We start from the raw sequence: 19,881 nt of genomic DNA, 5'->3' as shown, positions 1-19,881 counted from the left end.
ATCCCCCACCCTTCGCCGCGCCCCATTTATCGAAGGCTAGATGCGGGCGTGAGTAAATGGCATTGTATGTACCCTCTAAACTCTTCAATCATCGCTCTTGGTTGTGTAGTGGTTAAGCATTTTAACACTATGGCTGGTAGGTACTGGATTCACAGCCCGGCTCCCATCCAGAGCGAGTTTCACGACTCGGCGGTTAGGTATAAGGCCACTACACCGACTTCTCTTTAGCTAACCACTAACAAGCTAACAACTAACTCACTGTCCAGAACAGACAGCCCAGATAGCTGAGGTGTGTGCCCAGGACAGCATGATTGAACATTAAAGTGGATATAAGAACGAAAATAAGTATATACAAACTATTCAATCGCTCTGGGATATGCGACTAAGAAACAGGAGCGGATCCAAGGAAGGGTTTGAGAGAGGGGTCCAGTGTATCTAAGAAATGCTAAGTCCGCCCCTGGAATAGATGGTTACGTCTATTGGAAATGCTAGGTCCGCCCCTGGGATAGGTAGTTACGTCTGACTCTTGGAAATGCTATACCCGCCCCTGAGCTAGGTGGTTACGTTTGACTGTTGGAAATGCTACATCCGCCCCTGAGATAGGTGTTTACGTATGACTGTTGGAAATGCTAGATCCGCCCATGGGATAGGTAGTTACGTCCGACTATTAGAAATGCTAGGTCCACCCCTGAGATAGGTGGCTATGTCCCTGGGATAGGTAGTTACGTCGACGCCACACGACACGAGTCTGCTAGGTCCGCCCCTGAGGTAGTTGGTTACGTCCGACTATTAGAAATGATAGGTCCGCCCCTGAGATAGGTGGTTACGTCCCTGGGAGTGGTTACGCCCCTGACATAGGTGGTTACGTCGGCGTCAAACGACACGAGTCTCTAGTACGAGAAGAGCCGATTATAGCAAGAAACCATTACGCTGTCATCGCTTGCAAAAACAAACTTTACCTTCAACTCTATTGCTATCTCTAACTATGTGTTTTGTGTAGATCATATGTACCCTTAAGTTGTGCTACACACACACACACACACACACACACACACACACACACACACACACACACAAGGACATCCAAACACCAACATATCTAACGCTGTATGTCTGTATTCTGTGTAGCTCATATTTACCATTAAGTCGTACTACACACACACAAATACATCTAAACACCGACATCCCTGACTCTGTATGTCTGTAGTTTGTGTAGCTCAACATCGATACAGGTTATGGACCATAGACATCTCTGAAATTCCATGGAAACATTGTTTAAAAGTTTTTAAAAAATATTTTGAGATGGCTTTGGATGTCTTTGTTCAATGGTTCTGTTGACATTTTCTGAGTGTCACGTGCGTTAACAGCAAGATCTCGGGACTCGATTCCATTAATTTAGGCCGGTACGTGTAGACCATCTTTCCCTCTATGAGCACACATTGACACCATCTTATCTGTGCACACTCCACATAATTCTTGCATGAAATCCATGACCATTCAAAACTTTGTCCGATTGCACGTCACGTGCGTTACTGACACTGTTTGGACTGTTCTGCCCAACCCTTCACCAATGTCTTATGGTAGTACTATACCAAATAACTTCCGGCTGGGTCAAAGTTCGAGGTGCACCGAACTTTTGATAGAGAAGTGAACACCACAAGTCCTGTGATTGGTTATAAATGTGAGTGTGTTGGTTGTAAAAAATAATAGTTTCATCTGGGTAAAATAAATGTGCAATTTTATTTCATCTAGTACCAATGTGTCAAGTAGCCTTGTGCTTGAAACATGTATGGGGTACCTGTAAAAAAAAGTACTCAAATTGTGTGCGAAACTAGGGTAGTCATAGACGCTACCCGTTATCTCAGAAACGAGCAGCTTGACCCCCATTTTTTTCTGATTCACTTTAAGTGTAAGGGGTGGTAGTATTTATATCCGTGGCGTTTATGTCGGTTGATACGTTGCAGGTAGGAGTTTTAGCCGCATATGTTACTATTGTCGTCTATGGGATTTGATTTGGTAGTATACACCCTTATGTGTTGGGGATATGTAACAAGGGTAGCCGGTGTATTATATGATAATGTTCAGAAGAACAATTTGATGTCTGTCAAATATTCAGAAAAGGTTGATAGACGTGTATTACCGTCGAATTGCCCATTTATAAACGCCCCCGTAAACTTGTTATTAATCAACATCATCTCTCATTGGGAATTTCGCTGTCTTTGCGCTCATCAGGGGCGGATTCAGAAAATAGTTTTGGCCTTTGATATACCAGTCGTGATACACTGTTTGGAACTAGAAATATCCCAATGGGCCCAACGCCGGGGATCTATCCAAAACCGACCGCAAATCAAGCGAACGGCTTAGCACTGGGCGTATTATGGCTGGATGCAGATGGTGAATTGTTTTCAATGTTTTCATTTTACTTATGTTCAAGTTGCATTTCAATCGATGGAAAATTCCAGAGCAGCCATGTGTTGAATAATCGTAGTAAATTAGAAAAGAAAGGAGGTTTTGGTACAACTTTCGATTCATTGGTTCTGTTTTGCTTCAGTAACTTACCCCCCACTGTGCACACTGTCGTAACCACTGTAGAACTAATTAACCGTAAGTAATTTTGGCGTTATGTAAAGTTTGCCGTTGCCCTTGCCGTTGGTATATATGTATATATATATCTATATATGTATATGTATATGTATATGTATATGTATGTATATATGTATGTATATATATATATATGTTACACTGGCTTTACGACAGAACATAAGTCGTCAATAGGGAATGTAGATATCAGCAGCTATAAAACAAATAAAACACTTATAAATCACCGTCCATATCTGATATACTAAAATATAGAAAACACAGTACTCTTCTATTTGTTAAGTACAAGCTAAGCTAGTATAATAATGTATATCAAATAAACGCAATTACGCTATTACATGCCTTATTATAAACTAATTATTACATTTATTCCCCTATATAAAATCATAATCCAAATTAATATAACTACTTCATAGATTAAATACTAGTATTAATGTGTATGTATAATTCTAAAATATGTAATCTAAATAAATTATGTTTAATTACTTTAGTGTATAAAATTATAATTGCTTATTAATTACATTGAATTTTATGCAAGTTAATGAAAAGAGTGCAAATTAGAAAAGATAAACAAAAACTAACCTCAAATATTTCAAGATGGCGTCTATTTCAGGGAATGAAAAGCATGCCTTTCTGGTCAGGTGAATTTCAAAAAGTCATTTGTCACCTGTTGGCTTAAACATATCAGTCAGTAGGTGAGTACTGGTCAGTGTCAAAGGTCAGTATTCTAAACATGAAACAAGCTACACTAACTTCCCTAAAGTATTGACTCTTAATTAAAACCCAGTGTATGTGTGTATTTTGTACAGTGCAGTGCAATAGCCTAAAATTATAAAACATTCACCTGGTTACATATATATCTATATATATATATATATATATATATATATATATATATATATATATATATATATATATATATATATATATATATATATTATATATATATATGTATGTATGTATGTGTATGTATGTATGTTTGTATGTATGTATGTATGTATGTATGTATGTACATATATATATGTATATATATGTATATGTATATATATATATATATATATATATATATATATGTATGTATGTATGTATGTATGTATGTATGTATGTATATGTATATGTATATGTATATGTATATGTATATGTATATGTATATATATATGTATATATATATATATATATATATATATATATATATATATTTATATGTTCAATTTCAATTTTAATGTCCCTTTTTGGGATGTCTCGCCCCAACATCGGAAATACCAGATATGTCCTTGAACAATGTGGTTATTCTCTTACTATTGTAACACAGTGTAGGTTTTTGTTTATGTTGTTTTTACCGGAATGTTAAATGAATAACAGAAGTCGCAAGTTGGCTTATACGTTGTATTTTCCTTTTCTTTGTTTTCAACGTGATAATGCATATATTAATATAGGTCTCAGCTCTTGGTAGAGTTGCCATTTCGATTGACAACCTCAACAGTTAGGGTCAGCTCTTGCCTGAATGACACACACATCTCACGACAGAGTTGCCATGACAATTGAGAACCTCAATGGTTAGGGTCAGCCCTTGGCTGAATGACACACAGAGCTCCCGATAGAGTTGCCATTGCGATTGATAACCTCAATGGTTAAAGTCAGCCTTTGGCTGAATGGCACACATATCTCCCGATAGATTTGCCATTTCAACTGAGAACCTCAATGGTTAGGGTCAGCCCTTGGCTGAATGACACACATAGCTCCCGATAGAGTTGACATCGCGATTGACAACCTCAAGGAAACGAACAGCAGAAGTGTCCTCCTTGGGTCTGTCTTTCATGCGTACAACCGAATATTTATGAGGTACAAATGTTTCTCGACGCGTAATTGTCATGATCTATAATTCTAAGCTGTTAAAGCTGGGGACAACAATTAAAATCCATACAGTCCTTGATTGCTGTAATTTAGTTTCACACTAACTGACGTGATTGCTAGCCCATGATTAACTACAGACTAAATTATTGAAAACATGGCAGGATGCAGAATAACAATTAATTGAATCGTACATGCACAGCTAACTATATAAATTGTACTTGAATATAGTCTTAAACGTTGCACTGAGACAATTCGATAAAAATAAAATAGCAGAACAATTCAGCTTCGTGTACACAGAACACCCAGTTAGAGAATAAATAAATGAATAATAAATACTTTTCATGTCCATCTTTAGAATCTGATAAATAACTTACGTGTAAAATTAGCAGAGTCGGATTCCGGGTGTGGGGGTGGGGGTGTGGGGGGGGGGGGGCGTGGGGGGGGGAGTACTTGGGAACGGTCCTCTTTTAAAACATATTCAAGCGCCCCTGTTTTCTTCTTTTGATATTTTGGGTTTTATTGGGATCCTCTATGTTAAATTAAATATATATGACATTCAACATCTTATTTGAAACTAGTTCGCTAATTTAAAACTTAGTTTGAAAAATAGCTAAAATGCTGAACATCTGATTTGATAATCTGATACTCTTGTATAAAGCTGATTTTATATTTAGAGAGCTAGATCTTCCTCACAGTGAAAGTTCCCAGTGAGAGACACGGTCGATTAATAACACGTTTACGGGAGCGTTCATGAATAGTTTTGCTTCAAGCTTCCACGGTTCCAACATTTCAGTTTTCTATTTGGTCTGTTCGAGAGACGGGGAAGGTTAAAGAAGATTTGTGTTACGATGTTGAAATATGTTGGTGTTTGGATGATGACATTGTGTGTAGCACGACTTAATGGTACGTATGAGCTAAACTAAATATAGATAGACATAAAGATTGACGGATAGACAGACATGGATAGAGAAAGTTGAAGTTAAAGTTGTTGGGTTTTTTAACGATGTCACTAAAGTACATTGATTTATTAATCTTAGGCTATTGGCTGTCAAACATTTGATAATTTTGTCATATAGTCTTTGGTATACCAGTCGTGGTGCACTGACGTTATTTGTATTTTTCGGGGGGGGGGGGGGGGGGTGAGTGTCGTATTTAATGTTAATATGCTGCATTGTATTTTCCATAAATGTAACTTCATACACTATTTTAATGAAAAATTGTAGAATTCTGAATTGATGTTTATCATCATATACCTTAGACACCCAAAAGCCGACGTGTGTGTGTGTGTGTGTGTGTGTGTGTGTGTTTGTGCGCGAGTGTGTGTGTATGTGTGTGTGTGTGTGTGTGTGTTTGTGTGTATGTGCGTCTGTTCGTGCATGAGTGTATGTGTGTCTGTGTATGTGCGTGCGTGTGTGTGTGTCTGTGTGTGGCTTGTGTGTGTGTGTATGTGTGTGTGTGTGTGTATGTGGCTTATGTGTGTGTGTGTGTGTGTGCGTGTGTGTATGTTGTGTGTGTGTGTGTGTGTGTGTGTGTGTGTGTGTGTGTGCGTGTGTGTGTGTGTGCTGAGGTTAATCATTCATTCAGTTTCATCATTTGTTTGATTGTTGTTGGGTTTTTTTTATCTTTCTCTCCATCAGGAACTTTTTCAAATGTTGCTTTTCAAAAACGTGCCACCATCAGTACAGTGTTTAAGGTTAATACCATGCCATCTCGTGCAGTGGATGGAAACATGTACTTACGCGCAGAAACGAAGTATGGTGACATGGAACCGTGGTGGATGGTGGATCTGCGTGGGTACTTTGAAATACATTCCGTCATCGTCACGAACTATGATACCACAATTGGTGTAAGTGCTATATTTCAACAGCTACCTGTTTTATTTTATGTGTTTATTTTTTAAAGTAAAGTTTATTAACCCAGAAACAGGGTTTTGTTAATTTACTCCCAATGATATGATTGACAGCTGATAATAGTCACTGGTGCGCAGCATCCAAATAGCAATTCAACCACGAATAAATTTATGAAGTAACTGATATGTACCACGCCCCATATAAATATAAATAGAAAACATCCAAATAACCATTCATACCACGAATAAATGTATGAAGTAACTGACTGGTGTAAGGGGCAGAACGTAGCCCAGTGGTAAAGCGTTCGCTTGGTGCGCGGTCTGTTTGGAATCGCTCACCACAGCCAGTAGACCACGACTGGTATATCAAAAGCCGTGGTATATGCTATCATGTCTGTGGGATGGTGCCTATAAAAGATCCCTAGCTACTAATGGAAAAATGGAGAGGGTTTCCTCTCTAAGACTAAATGATGCTATATCAAAATTACCATATGTTTGACATCCAATAGCCGATGATTAATAAATCAATGCGCTCTATTGGTGTCGTTAAACAAAAACAAACCAACTTCGACAAGTATAAAGAAGTTTAGCTGAAACGTTTTTCTCAACGTCCTGGAAGCGTCATGCACCCTCATATTTGAATTACCTATGACCTAAAAGAAATTGATACACAAGGTTTTTGTGTGTGAAAGTTACCGCATATTTCAATTCATTTATATTTCTTTTCGTGCTTATATCCAATTAAGGTTCGGGGGCGGGACGTGGCTAAGTGGTACAGCGCTCGCCTGAGATGCGCGATCGATCTAGATTCGATTCGATTCCCTTCGGTGGGCCCATTGGGCTATTTCTCGTACCAGGCAGTGCTCAACGACTGGTGTAACAAAGGACGTGGTATGTACTATCTTGTCTGTAATACATGACGTCACCATCACGAACACGGGAGACAGATTCTGGAAGCGTCATGCACCCTCATATTTGAATTACCTATGACCTAAAAGAAATTGATACACAAGGTTTGTGTGTGTTAAAGTTACCGCATATTTCAATTCATTTATATTTCTTTTCGTGCTTATATCCAATTAAGGTTCGGGGGCGGGACGTAGCTAAGTGGTACAGCGCTCGCCTGAGATGCGCGATCGATCTAGATTCGATTCGATTCCCTTCGGTGGGCCCATTGGGCTATTTCTCGTACCATGCAGTGCTCAACGACTGGTGTAACAAAGGACGTGGTATGTACTATCTTGTCTGTAATACATGACGTCACCATCACGAACACGGGAGACAGATTCTGTAAGCAAAACTAACGCTCTCTCTAATTTTCTATATTGTACATCTCTCATATGTATGTATCATATGTATATCTCTGTCTCTCCGTCTGTCTGTCTGTGTGTGTGTGTGTGTCTCTCTCTCTCTCTCTCTCTCTCTCTCTCTCTCTCTCTCTCTCTCTCTCTCTCTCTCTCTCTCTCTCTCTCTCTCTCTCTCTCTCAAAAAGCATATGACAGAATTCTTACTACTGATTAAGATGTAATTTAACAATAAACTATTCCGTTTCTTTAAAATATTAATTTGTGTTGCAGGGCAGTATCTACACAGCTTCACCACTAACGTGTTTACGGAGAATCCAATAGGCTGTGCACGGGCCACCCCAATCCAGTGTTACAACCGCACCGACACACTGGAGCGTGGTAACACTGTACAGTTAAAATGTCGCTCGCCCGTGATTGGTCGGTTCGCCCGTGTTAAGAAGTGGAAAATGGTGAACCAGTATGATATACTGAAGTTGTGTGAAGTTCAAGTTCTTGGCAGAAAGTCGACAGGTTAGTTAGTATGACTGGCCTCGGTGGTGTCGTGGTTAGGCCATCGGACATAAGGCTGGTATATACTGGGTTCACAGCCCGGTACCGGTGTTGCGAAATATATCCGCCCCCTCCCCCAGAAAATCGGCGACCGGCGATTCTATTTCGAAATAAAATCGCCCCCGGATAGGGGTTAGGGTTAGGGCTAGATGAGGTTTTATTTCGTGGGTCGGAGCGATTTTATTTCAAGGGGAGGGGTTTATTTCGAAATAGATTCGCCGGGGGTGGGGGGGGGGGTAAATTTTGAGGGAGCGATTCTATTTCGTGACACTGGCTCCCACCCAGAGCGAGTTTTAACGACTCAGTGGGTAGGTATAAGACCATTACACCCTGTTGTCTATGTCACTAACCACTAACAAGTCTAACCTGCTGTCCTAGACATAAACAGGTGTATGTTATTTGGATATCTGGCTGGTTTGTTCGGTGGCTGGGTGGGGTAGTGCATGGGTCGTTGGTTGGTTGGTCGGTTGGTTGGTTGTCTAGTTGGTTGGTTGGTTGGTTGGTTGGTCGTTTGTCTGGCTGGTGTGTTGGGTGGCCGGGTGGGGTTATCGATGGGTGGTTGGTTGGTTGTCTGGTTGGTTGGTTTGTTGTCTGCCTGGATTGTTGGGTGGCTGGATGGGGTAGTGGTTGGTTGTTTGGCTGTCTGGCTGGTTTGTTGGGTTGATGGGTGGGGTAGAGGATGGGTGGTTGGTTGGTTCTCTGGTTTGTTGGTTGGTTGCCTGGCTGGTTTGTCGGGTTGCTGGATGGGGTAGTGGATGGTTGTTTCTTTGGATGACTGGTTGGTTGGTTGTCTGATTGGTTGGTTTGTTGGTTGATTGTCTAGTTGGTTGGTTTGTTGGGCGGTTGTGTTGTGTATTTATTTGTTGGGCGATTGCCTAGTTGGTTGGTTTGTTGGGCGGTTGGTTCGTTGGGTGGTTGGTTTGTTGGTTTGTTGGACGGGCGGATAGATGGGTTGTTGGTTGGCTTTTTAAACAGGTATGTCTTTTAGGCCACATACAGTGTCGGTAGTCTGTTTTTAAAAACAGTGTTTTACTCTTTTTAACTTACATATTAATATATAATAATAATAATAATAATAATAATAATAATAATAATAATTATTATTATTATTATTATTACAATTATTATTAGAACAAAAATAATAAATCACGAAAAAGCAATACATTTTAAAAAATCCTTTAGGGTCGGCCTTTTTTTCAAGGTATGGTTGGGTTCCCGGAAGCACAATTTTTGTTGGTTTCTTTTCTTTTCTTCTGTTTCTCCTTTTTTCCGCTCGGTTTCTTTCATTCTTACACCTGAAATGTTCCAAGGTAACGCGTAGGCAAGTTATGTGTTTGCATAATTGCTTATCTGTTGTCAGTGTGTGCGTTCGTATGTGTACATTCGTTTGTTGTGAGGCGAAAATGTGTGTTTATTTACACTGAACATGTCATTGTATTTGAGATTACAAAATGAGGTTTGTCACGGTGTTTGACTTTTCATATTTGTTCCTGTACAACACCGTGTTTTCTTGAACTGGCTTCGACGACGTCCGCGTCTGGGGCAGACTTTATCACGGCTTATCAAGACAAAAAGGACACCATAACATTATGAAAAGGCACTATTGAAAAATTACACACGGTCCACATGGACCATAATATAATAGTGCTACAACAGGGACGCTGGCAGACGTATTCTACATTGACGGAATAAATAAATTTGTAAAAAATCTTAAAATCCTAAATAAAAGAGGCACTTCTCAAATTTGAGGGGGGGGGGGGGGGGGGGGGTCCGGACACCGTAAGATAACCTCGAAAATGTTTCATCACAAGTTGTAGTAGGTTTAAGTTATATTGATCTTTTGGTTATATAGGTATAGTTAGGGTATCCATGTGATTTTAACCTGAACTAAAAATCTTTGGCCATATTTGCATAACTACCCACAGTGTAAGTTATTTGCAAGTTATTGTAGTTGTGAGATCTTTAAGAATCTAGAATTTGATAGATATTCTACTCCCCCTTAGAGTTATGACTGATCTCTCCAGGGATGTGCTGTTTATTAGATAGATGTGTATCGGAATAGCTTAGTATAATTAAATTATACTTGAGTGTAATATTGTTTTATACAGATGTCATAAATAAATAATTATAATATAATTAGTGTTGGTGTAGTTATTTTAGTGGATATTAGAGATTGTGGATAGTTTTATCATTAACTAAGCAATTAGACTTTTCTTACTGAATTAAACCTTCCTGCGACGTGGCCAGCTAGACATTATGTCATACTCCTAGACTGAGACGTAGCTATACAGTTGGCCCCGTTACAAGGTTATGGTCAGACAACAATGTGTTGATTCATACTGGAGATGTCTGAATTTTACATTACTAAGTGAGGTTATTGTAAAGCGAGAATGTTTTTATTCACCCTGGAGATATATTTGCATTTTACATTACGAAATCACATTTATTTCAACTTATTTTTGTGCTGTCTAATTAAAGTTCAGGCACGCTCTCATGGGCACACACCTCAGTTATCTGGGCTGTCTGTTCAGGACAGTAGGTTAGTTGTCGTTAGTCGTTAGTGGTTAATGATAGAGAAGAGGGTGTAGTGGTCTTACATGTACCCATATAGCCCTTAAGAACTCGCTCTGAGTTGGAGCTGGTACCAGGCTGCTAACCCTGTACCTGTCTTATATCAGATGACTTAACCACGACGCCGGTGACCAGATCAAGTATGACTTTAGTAGCCATTTATTAAGGGACATAACTCTGATAAAACAGACTTTATCCATGTTTGACAGAGTTATGGCCCTTGGACATAGGAGATTTGTGTGGCCAAGTAGAGGACATGTATTGCTTTAGCAGTACTCTCAGAATGTTTGTTGGATTTTACAACCATATAATACATATACGTGTAAATTATAATTACAGTCGTGCAGAAGTAAATATAATCGAGTTTTGAAAACATAAAAACAAAATCAGTACGTTAGTTATTAGTTGTTAGCGGTTAGTGAGAGAGAAGTCAGTGTGATGACCTTACACCTACCCACTGAGTCGTTAAACTCGCTATTGGTGAGAGCCGATACCGGGCTGCGAACCCAGTACCTACCAGGCTTATGTATATTCACACTGGGTATGTGTATCTGATGCTTCTGACGTCATGTGCTGTGTACTATTCACACTGGGTATGTGTTTGTATTTTGTATTAGTAAATGGTTCTATAAATGGTGACGTGGTAATTTTAATAAATATTGATCATTGTCATTAACCGGTTGTGCTTTCTCTCGACTTTTTCACCGTGTACGAGAGACGCGACTGAACTCGGCAAATGATGTCATTTCCGGCGTTGTTGACGTCATGAATTGCGCGAGCAGATGTGGCTACCGCGATTGTTTGGCGTTCAACTACAACCAGAACAGTCAGCAGTGTCAGCTCATTTCAGCTCCGACGTTTAACGATTCAACAATGATGATGTCATCGTGGGATTACTACGGAGTGGATCTTTGTTGATCTGATTAATAACTGAACTTAAGAACTGGAAGAAACACCGGATCGGACGACCCCACCCCCCGCTGAAGCAAGTGGTCCGCTTTCAGAACTAAAACAGGTTTATACATATGAAGTTTTTGGTGGTGCAAAAACAAAATAGAAAAGGCCCACTTGGTTCATATTCAAACACCCCCCCCCCCCCCCCCCCCGGTCCCTGTAACACAGCCTTGTTGACGACTACTATTTCATACTATATACATTTTCTTGTTTAGAATACCAGTGTCTGTATATTGAATGTGTTTGCGGTCATATATTAATGTTTGTAGTACTCAATTTTTATTTTAATTCGTGATATATATTTGTTCGTACGTACGAAATTATTGGGAGGTAAAATCCAGTCTGGGCTACTATAAGTATTAGGACAACAATAAACACCATGACACTACAGACACTGATATTTTAAATGATTTTTATTATTATTTAATTTGTATGTTACGTCATCGAAAAGGTTCCATTGATCGGACATATTTTACAATGGTTGTACACTCAGGACTGTCCCTTTAGCTTGTTTATGGCGATACAGATACTTTATTCGGATCAACTGATTATAGTGGCTGGGACAATAATAATTGTAGCCCCCATCCCCACCCCCACCCCCTCCTCCCCCCCAAAAAAAAACCCCCACACACACACACAGTCCCCAACCCTTCACCGAGCTCCATATATCGACACGCGCCTGGATGAATGGCATTGCAGCTAGCCTCTAAACTCTTCAATCATCGCTCTTGGTTGTATAGAGGTCAAGCATTTTAAATCGAGGCTGGTAGGTACTGGGTTCGCAGCCAGGATTCCATCCAGAGCGAATTTTACGACTCGATGGGTAGGTACAAGTCCACTACACCGACTCTCTCTAGCTAACCACTAACAACTAACCCTAGCTGCGGTGTGTGCCCAGGACATCATGATTGAACATTCATGTGGATATAAGCACAAAAATAAGTATATACAAACTTTCAATCGCTCTCGGATACTCGACAAACAATCTGGAGTGGATCTAAGGAACGATTTGAGATGGGGGATCCAAAGTATCTAATAAATACAAGATGCGGCTTTGTTTTTTTTGTGTTTTTTTTAAAGATTTACGTCCCACTATCAGAAATAACAGGTCCGCCCCTGGTGTAGGTGGTTACGTCCGACAACAAGAAATGCTAGGTCCGCCCCTGAGATAGCTGGTTATGTCTGACTCTTGGAAATGCTACATCCGCCCGCCCCTGAGAATGGTGGTTACGCCCAACTATTAGAAATGCTAGATACGCCTCTGAGATAGGTGGTTACTTCCGACTATTAGAAATGCTGGGTCCGCCCCTGGGATAGGCGGTTATGTCTGACTATTAGAAATGCTAGATCCTCCCCTGAAATAGGTGGTTACGTCCGACTATTAGAAATGCTAGATTCGCCCCTGAGATAGGTGGTTACGTCCGACTATTAGAAATGCTATGTCTGTCTGTCTCTCTCTGTGTCTGTCTCTCTCTCTCTCTCTCTCTCTCTCTCTCTCTCTCTCTCTCTCTCTCTCTCTCTCTCTCTCTCTCTCTCTCTCTCTCTCTCTCTCTCTCTCTCTCTCTCTCTCTCTCTCTCTCTCTCTCTCTCTCTCTCTCTTTCTCTCTCTCTCTCTCAATAAGGATATAGTAGAATTCTTACTACTGCTTAAGATCTCATTTAACAATAAACTAGTACGTTTCTTTAAAATATGAATTTGTGTTGCAGGGAAGTATCTACACAGCTTCACCATTGACGTGTTCGACGGAGAATCCAATAGGCTGTGCACGCGCTACCCCAGTCCAGTGCTACAACCGCACCGACACACTGGGGCGTGGTGTGACTGTACAGTTTAAATGTCGCTCACCCGTGATTGGTCGGTTCGTCCGTGTTAAGAAGTGGAACGTTCTGAACCGGTCTGATATACTGATACTGTCTGAAGTTCAAGTTCTTGGCAAAAAGGCGACAGGTTAGTTAGTATGACCGGCCTCGGTGGTGTCGTGGTTAGGCCATCGGACATAAGTCTGGTAGGTACTGGGTTCACAGTCCGGTACCGATGTTGCGAAATATATTCCCGGATAGGGGTTAGGGTTAGGGTTAGGATTAGGATTAGGATTAGGGTTAGGGTTAGGATTAGTGTTAGTGTTAGGGCTAGGGGAGGTTTTATTTCGTGGGTCGGGGTGATTCTATTTCAAGGGGAGGGGTTTATTTCGAAATAGATTCGCTGGGGGTAGAGACAATTTTGAGTGAGCGATTCTATTTCATGACACCGGCTATTCTATTTTGTAAGACCACTATACCCTCTTGTCTCTCTCACTAACCACTAACAAGTCTAACCCGCTGTCCTAGACTTAATTGGATATAAGCACGAACATAAGTTGAAATGACATATTATGTTTGGTTGGTTGGTTGGTTGGTTGGTTGTTTAATTGTCTGGTTGGTTGGTTGGTAGTTGTTTAGTTTTCTGGTTGGTTGGTTGGTTGGTTGTTTAGTTGTCTGGTTGGTTGGTTGATTGTCTGGTTGGCTGTTTAGTTGTCTGGTTGGTTGGGTGGTTGTCTGGTTGGTTTGTTGGGTGGCTGGATGGGGTAGTGGATGAGAGGTTGTTTCTTTGGTTGTCTGGTTCGTTGGTTTTTTGGCTGGTTTGTTAGGTGGATGGATGGGGTAGTGGATGGCTGGTTGGTTGGATTGTTGGGCGATTGTCTAGTTGGTTGGTTTGTTTGGTGATTGTCTAGTTTGGTGATTTCTTGGGTGATTGTCTAGTTGGTTGGTTTCTTGGGTGATTGTCTAATTGGTTGGTTTGCTGGGTGATTGTCTAGTTGGTTGGTTGGTTTGGCGGTTGGTTCGTTGGGTGCTTAGTTTGTTGGTGTATTGGATGGGTGGGTAGGTGGGTGGTTGGTTGGCTTTTTAAACATGTGTGTCATTTAGGCAACATGCAGAGTCGGAAGTCTGTTTATTTAAAAACTATTTCCTTCCTTCCTTCCTTCCTTATAGGAATTCATATCCTAATATAACGAATGTTTACCACAATTTGGTATTTTCGTATTTTCTACTGCCCATACCATTTACTACATTTACACCTATAATATAATAATACAGCTGAAAAATCAATGGTTGTATTGTTTACCCACACCACTAGAGTACATACATTTATTAATCATCGGCTATTGGATGTAAAACATTTGATAATTTTGACATGTAGTCTTAGAGAGGAAACCGCTACTTTTTCCATTAGTAGCAAGTGAGCTTTTATATGCATCATCCCACAGACAGAATAGCACATTCCACGGCTTTAATATGCCAGTTATTGTGACCGAGAATGTGTGTTTATTCACGCTGGATATGTGTTTCTATTTTACATTAGTAAATGAGGTTATGATGAGGAGAGAATGTGTGTTTATTCACACTGCAGATATGTTTGTATTTTACATTACTAAATGAGGTTATGATGAGGCGAGAATGTGTGTTTATTCACACTGGAGATGTGTTTGTATTTTACATTCCAAAATGAGGTTATTGTGAGGAGAGAATGTATGTCTATTCATACTGGACATGTGTTTGTATTTTACATTACTAAATGAGGTTGTGTGAGGCAATCATGTGTTGATTTATACTGACGATGTGTTTGTGTTTCACGTTACCAAATGAGGTTATGATCAGGAGAGAATGTGTGTTTGTTCATACTGGAGATGTATTTGTATTTTGCATTCCAAAATGAGGTTATTGTGAGGAGAGAATGTGTGTCTATTCATACTGGACATGTGTTTGTATTTTACATTACAAAATGAGGTTATGTTGATACAATAATGTGTTGATTCATACTGGAAATGTGTTTGCATTTTGCATCACTACATGAGGTTATTGTGAGGTGAGAATGTGTCTTTGTTCATACTGGATATGCGTTTTTTATTTTACATTACAAAATGAGGTTTATGGTGATGCAATAATGTGTTGATAATACTGGAGATGTGTGTGTATTTTGCATGGCTAACTGAGGTTATTGTGAGGCAATAATGTGTTTATTCGCATTGGAGATGTGCCTGCATTTTACATGACTAAATGAGGTTATGGTGAGGTGAGAATGTGTGTTTATTCGCGCTTTTCATCCATTCATTCATTCATTCATTCTTTCGTTTATTTCAACTTATTTTCATTCTCCTGGACACACACCTCAACTATCTGGCTGCCTGTCCAGGACAGTAGGTTAGTTGTCGTTAGTAGTTAGTGGTTAGTAAGAGAGAAGAGGCCTTAGTGGTCTTATACCTACCCATTGAGCCCTTAAGAACTCGCTCTGGGTTGGAGCCGGTACCGGGCTGCGAACCCTGTACCTACCACCATGTCCAATAGCTTAACCACGATACCACCGAGGCCGGTGACCAGATCAAGTTTGACTTCAATATTCATTTATGGGCAATTCCGTGGTCAAGTAAACCAATAGGTCATTTTTAGAAACTCATTCAAGTGAGACAAGTTTGATATCATTTGAAAGGTTATTATCTCTAGTGTCAAATATTACATTAATCCTTTTTTTCAGTAGATGGGTTTTAGTCACTTATAATGCAAGTAATGCATCAACCATGAATGCAGCAATATTTTACGAAAAAATCGATTAACACATCTATCAGCATGTTTTATACATAAGTGAGTAGAAATAAAAAAAAATATTTATACAGAAATAATCCCAGACATGAGCTTTGCTAATATGACATAATATATAAAAGACAAATTTATATTTCAAGCAGACATTTATCCATAATATTTACATATGTTACTCGTGTGTACGTACGACACCAAAATATAACATGTTTTAATCTCCACTTCTGCTAACTGATTGTAAAATGTTACTAACTGAAATGCAATGTTAATTGTATATGGTTGATTAAAAATATAATAACAATTACTGAATATGTAATAATTGTCATGCTACTGTGGTGCTGTTATGGTGTACGTCTGACACCATGTAATGTCCGACACCAGAAAGCATGTTTATTTTTTTCCAATTTTGAAGCAAATTATTAAATGTGATTTTAGGAGACATTTTTTTATAAGTAGAGCCACTTATGAATATCAGTATTATTTGTTTATCCATATAAGTGGATTAAGAGGAATTTATCAAAGTGTGCAAAAGGCAGCTTCCCGCCAAAAGTGTTGATTATGTTTTAAAGGGTAAAAATTATACTTGCAGCTAACTGTTCATCTTCATAACAAAATAACAAACCCAGTAATTGCATTTACTGCCAGAATTATACAAATTGGAACATTTGTAGAGGATGACAACTAACATGGTAAATGTGATGTCATATTTGAGAAAACCACTTTTACATTCATTGGCAGCACTTTACTATTTTGAAATTTTCTAGTTAATTTTACAGAGATAATGTGCGGAATCAATAAATGTAAAGTTACTTATCACAAATAAATGCAAAAATATTAAAATATGTCTCCTGCACCTTGTTTAGGTCCCTAGTCACAGGAGGCTGCCACAGCTGCAGTTACCACCATCTTATATGCCTTTAATTTTAGAATAATGATTTTTTTTCTGTGCTGCTGTCATCTGATAGTCATACATGTAGCTAGTGGCAATTTTTCTTGTGTCACTTGTCATTTTAGGTGTACACTAGTTACAAGGTGACCACTTTGCGCCCCCCCCCCCCCCCACCCATTTAGTCATAGGTGTTACCTTGAATTTTTGAATGGTGTTAATCTTAATTTGCACTGAACTAGTTAAGTTTATGGCTAATATTTAAGATTTCTTTTAAAACAGAAACCCACATGACCCCCCCCCCCCCCCCCGTGATGCACCTGGTTATTTATTTTTTATTTAATTAACTTCAACAAAAATAATAAATCCTAGCTCAAACTGTGTTTTTGTTTTTAATATCATTTTGTTTGTTAACTATAATGACTTGTTTTTAAAAAATTTCACACAAATACGTCCGACACCCAAAACATGTACGTCCGACACCAAACATGTTTATCTCTATTGTTTTAGTGTGTGATTAAAACACAAAGTTTTTACATCTGATATACAGATAAACATATACCCTATAGGAATAGGACACAATATTTCTAATATGTCCTCAAACATCACAGAGAATTAAACATAACCGTGTGTGTGTGAAAAATTGCAGTGTGTGTGCATACGTCCGACACCATGCATATTTTCCCCTGTACACCTAAAGCGACATAAGGATGGAATAAAGTTTATATATAGCAATGGTGCCCTAGTAGGTTCTTACAATGAATAACCATAAAAAGTAACTTTTAGTACATTTGTGTAATGCTTGGCTTAAGTGTCTGAAATGTACATCCGACACCACGGAATTGCCCTTATACAAAGGACATAATTCAGACAAAACGGAATTTATCCATGAATTATGACCCTTGAACTTAGAAGATTTGTGTGGCCCAGCAGAGGACCTGTATTACCCTAGCAGTACTCTCAGAATGCTTGTTGGATTTTACAACCCTATAATACATTTAAATTTTACTGGTCATATACGTGTAAATTTACAAATACAGTCATGTAGAAGTAAATATAATCTATAATAAATAAGTTCTGAAAATATTTTTAAAAACCCCAGTAGGTTAGTTCTTAGTTGTTAATCAGTGGCGGATCCAGAAAATCCTCTTCTTCTTTTTTTTTTTTTTTTTTTTTTTTTTTTTTGGGGGGGGGGGGGGGGGGGGAGTGATATGAGGGAACTTTGAGGGAGGTTTGGAGGAGGATCGAAAAACAAAGAAAATTAATATACATGTATAATAAAATTAAAACTATCGCAAAATTTACGGGGTGGTCCCCTGCCCCCCCCCCCCCCCCCCCCCCCCCCCCCCACCCCCACCCCCAGGTTCGCCTCTGTTAGTGGTTAGTGAGAGAGAAGTCAGTGTAGTGGCCTTACACCTACCCACGGAGTCGTTTCAACTCGCTCAGGCTGAATACCGTAACCGGGCTGCGAACTCAATACCTACCAGGCTTATGTATATTCACACTGGGTATGTGTTTGTATTTTGTATTAGTAAATGGTTTTATAAAATGGTAACTTTGTAACTTTAATAAATAATGATCATTGTCATTAGCAGGTTGTGCCTTCTCTCAACTTTTTCACCGTGTACGAGAGACGCGACTGAATTTGACAAATAACGTCATTTAAGCCGTTGACGTCATGAATTGCGCGAGCAGATGTGGCCACCTCGATTGTTTGGCCTTCAACTACAACCAGAACAGTCACCAGTGTCAGCTCATTTCAGCTCCGACGTTCGACGAGTCAATAACGATGACGTCATCGTGGGATTACTACGGAGTGGATCTTTGTTGATCTGATTAATAACTGAACTTAAGAACTGGAAGAAAGACCGGATCAGCCTGTATTGGGCAGTTCCGGGATTTTATAAAGAGGGATCCTAAAATTATAAAAAGAGGAAATTTGTGTCTGCAAATGAGTCAAGCGCCAGAACGGGGCGAGAATTCTAGGACATCCGATGGCAATTTCTTAATAAGATGCCTAGAGACGCTTTTTCATGGCAATTTACTTTCAGTTTGCTACATTTCTGCTTGAAACATTTTGTATGATAAAAGCTTGTTAATTGTACCAACCATATTCATGTATGCATTTGTCAGAGCGTGTTATATTAATGACATCATTTTAAAAGAAATTTCATCGGAATAAATAGGATTACCCAAACCAGTGGTGGCCCTTCATTATTATTGATTTATTAAAGTGAGGTTGCAGCCATTGTAAGATGTTTGCAATAACAGAGCCTTGTTGGCGACTACTATTACATACTAAATACATTTTCTTGTTTAGAATACCAGTGTTTGTATATCGAATGTGTTTCCGGTCTTATATTAATGTATGTAGGACTCAAGTTTTACTTTAATTCGTGATATATATTTGTTCGTACGTACGACATTATTGTGAGGTAAAATCCAGTCTGGGCTACTATAAGCATTAGGACAACAATAAACACGTTGTGAATACAGACACTGATATTTTAAATAATTTTTATTATTATTTAATTTGTATGTTACGTCATCGAAAAGGTTGTATTGGTCGGACACATTTTACAATGGTTGTCAACTCAGGACTGTACCTTTAAAGTGTTTATGGCGATACACATACTTTATTCAGGTCAATTGATTATAGTGGCTGTGGCAATAATAAGTGTGTCCCCCCCCCCCCCCCCCCTCCGCACACACCACAAGATGTGTCTTTGTATTTGTTTTTA

The 19,881-nt window shown here is 39.2% G+C and overlaps 1 long non-coding RNA gene across 1 annotated transcript; it reads left to right on the top strand.

Annotated features, from left to right (window-relative positions):
* The first annotated feature begins 11,683 nt into the window (after positions 1-11,683).
* LOC121372899 lies at positions 11,684-19,298 on the top strand. Its single transcript, XR_005958024.1, has 3 exons — positions 11,684-11,743; positions 13,390-13,630; positions 18,733-19,298. It is a non-coding gene; the product is annotated as an uncharacterized LOC121372899 (long non-coding RNA).
* The last annotated feature ends 583 nt before the right edge of the window (positions 19,299-19,881 follow it).

Source organism: Gigantopelta aegis, chromosome 5 (assembly GCF_016097555.1).
Source record: "Gigantopelta aegis isolate Gae_Host chromosome 5, Gae_host_genome, whole genome shotgun sequence".
Taxonomy (NCBI): domain Eukaryota; kingdom Metazoa; phylum Mollusca; class Gastropoda; order Neomphalida; family Peltospiridae; genus Gigantopelta; species Gigantopelta aegis.
The sequence above is the reverse complement of the archived record's forward strand: the minus strand, read 5'-3'. Positions and strand labels throughout refer to the sequence as shown.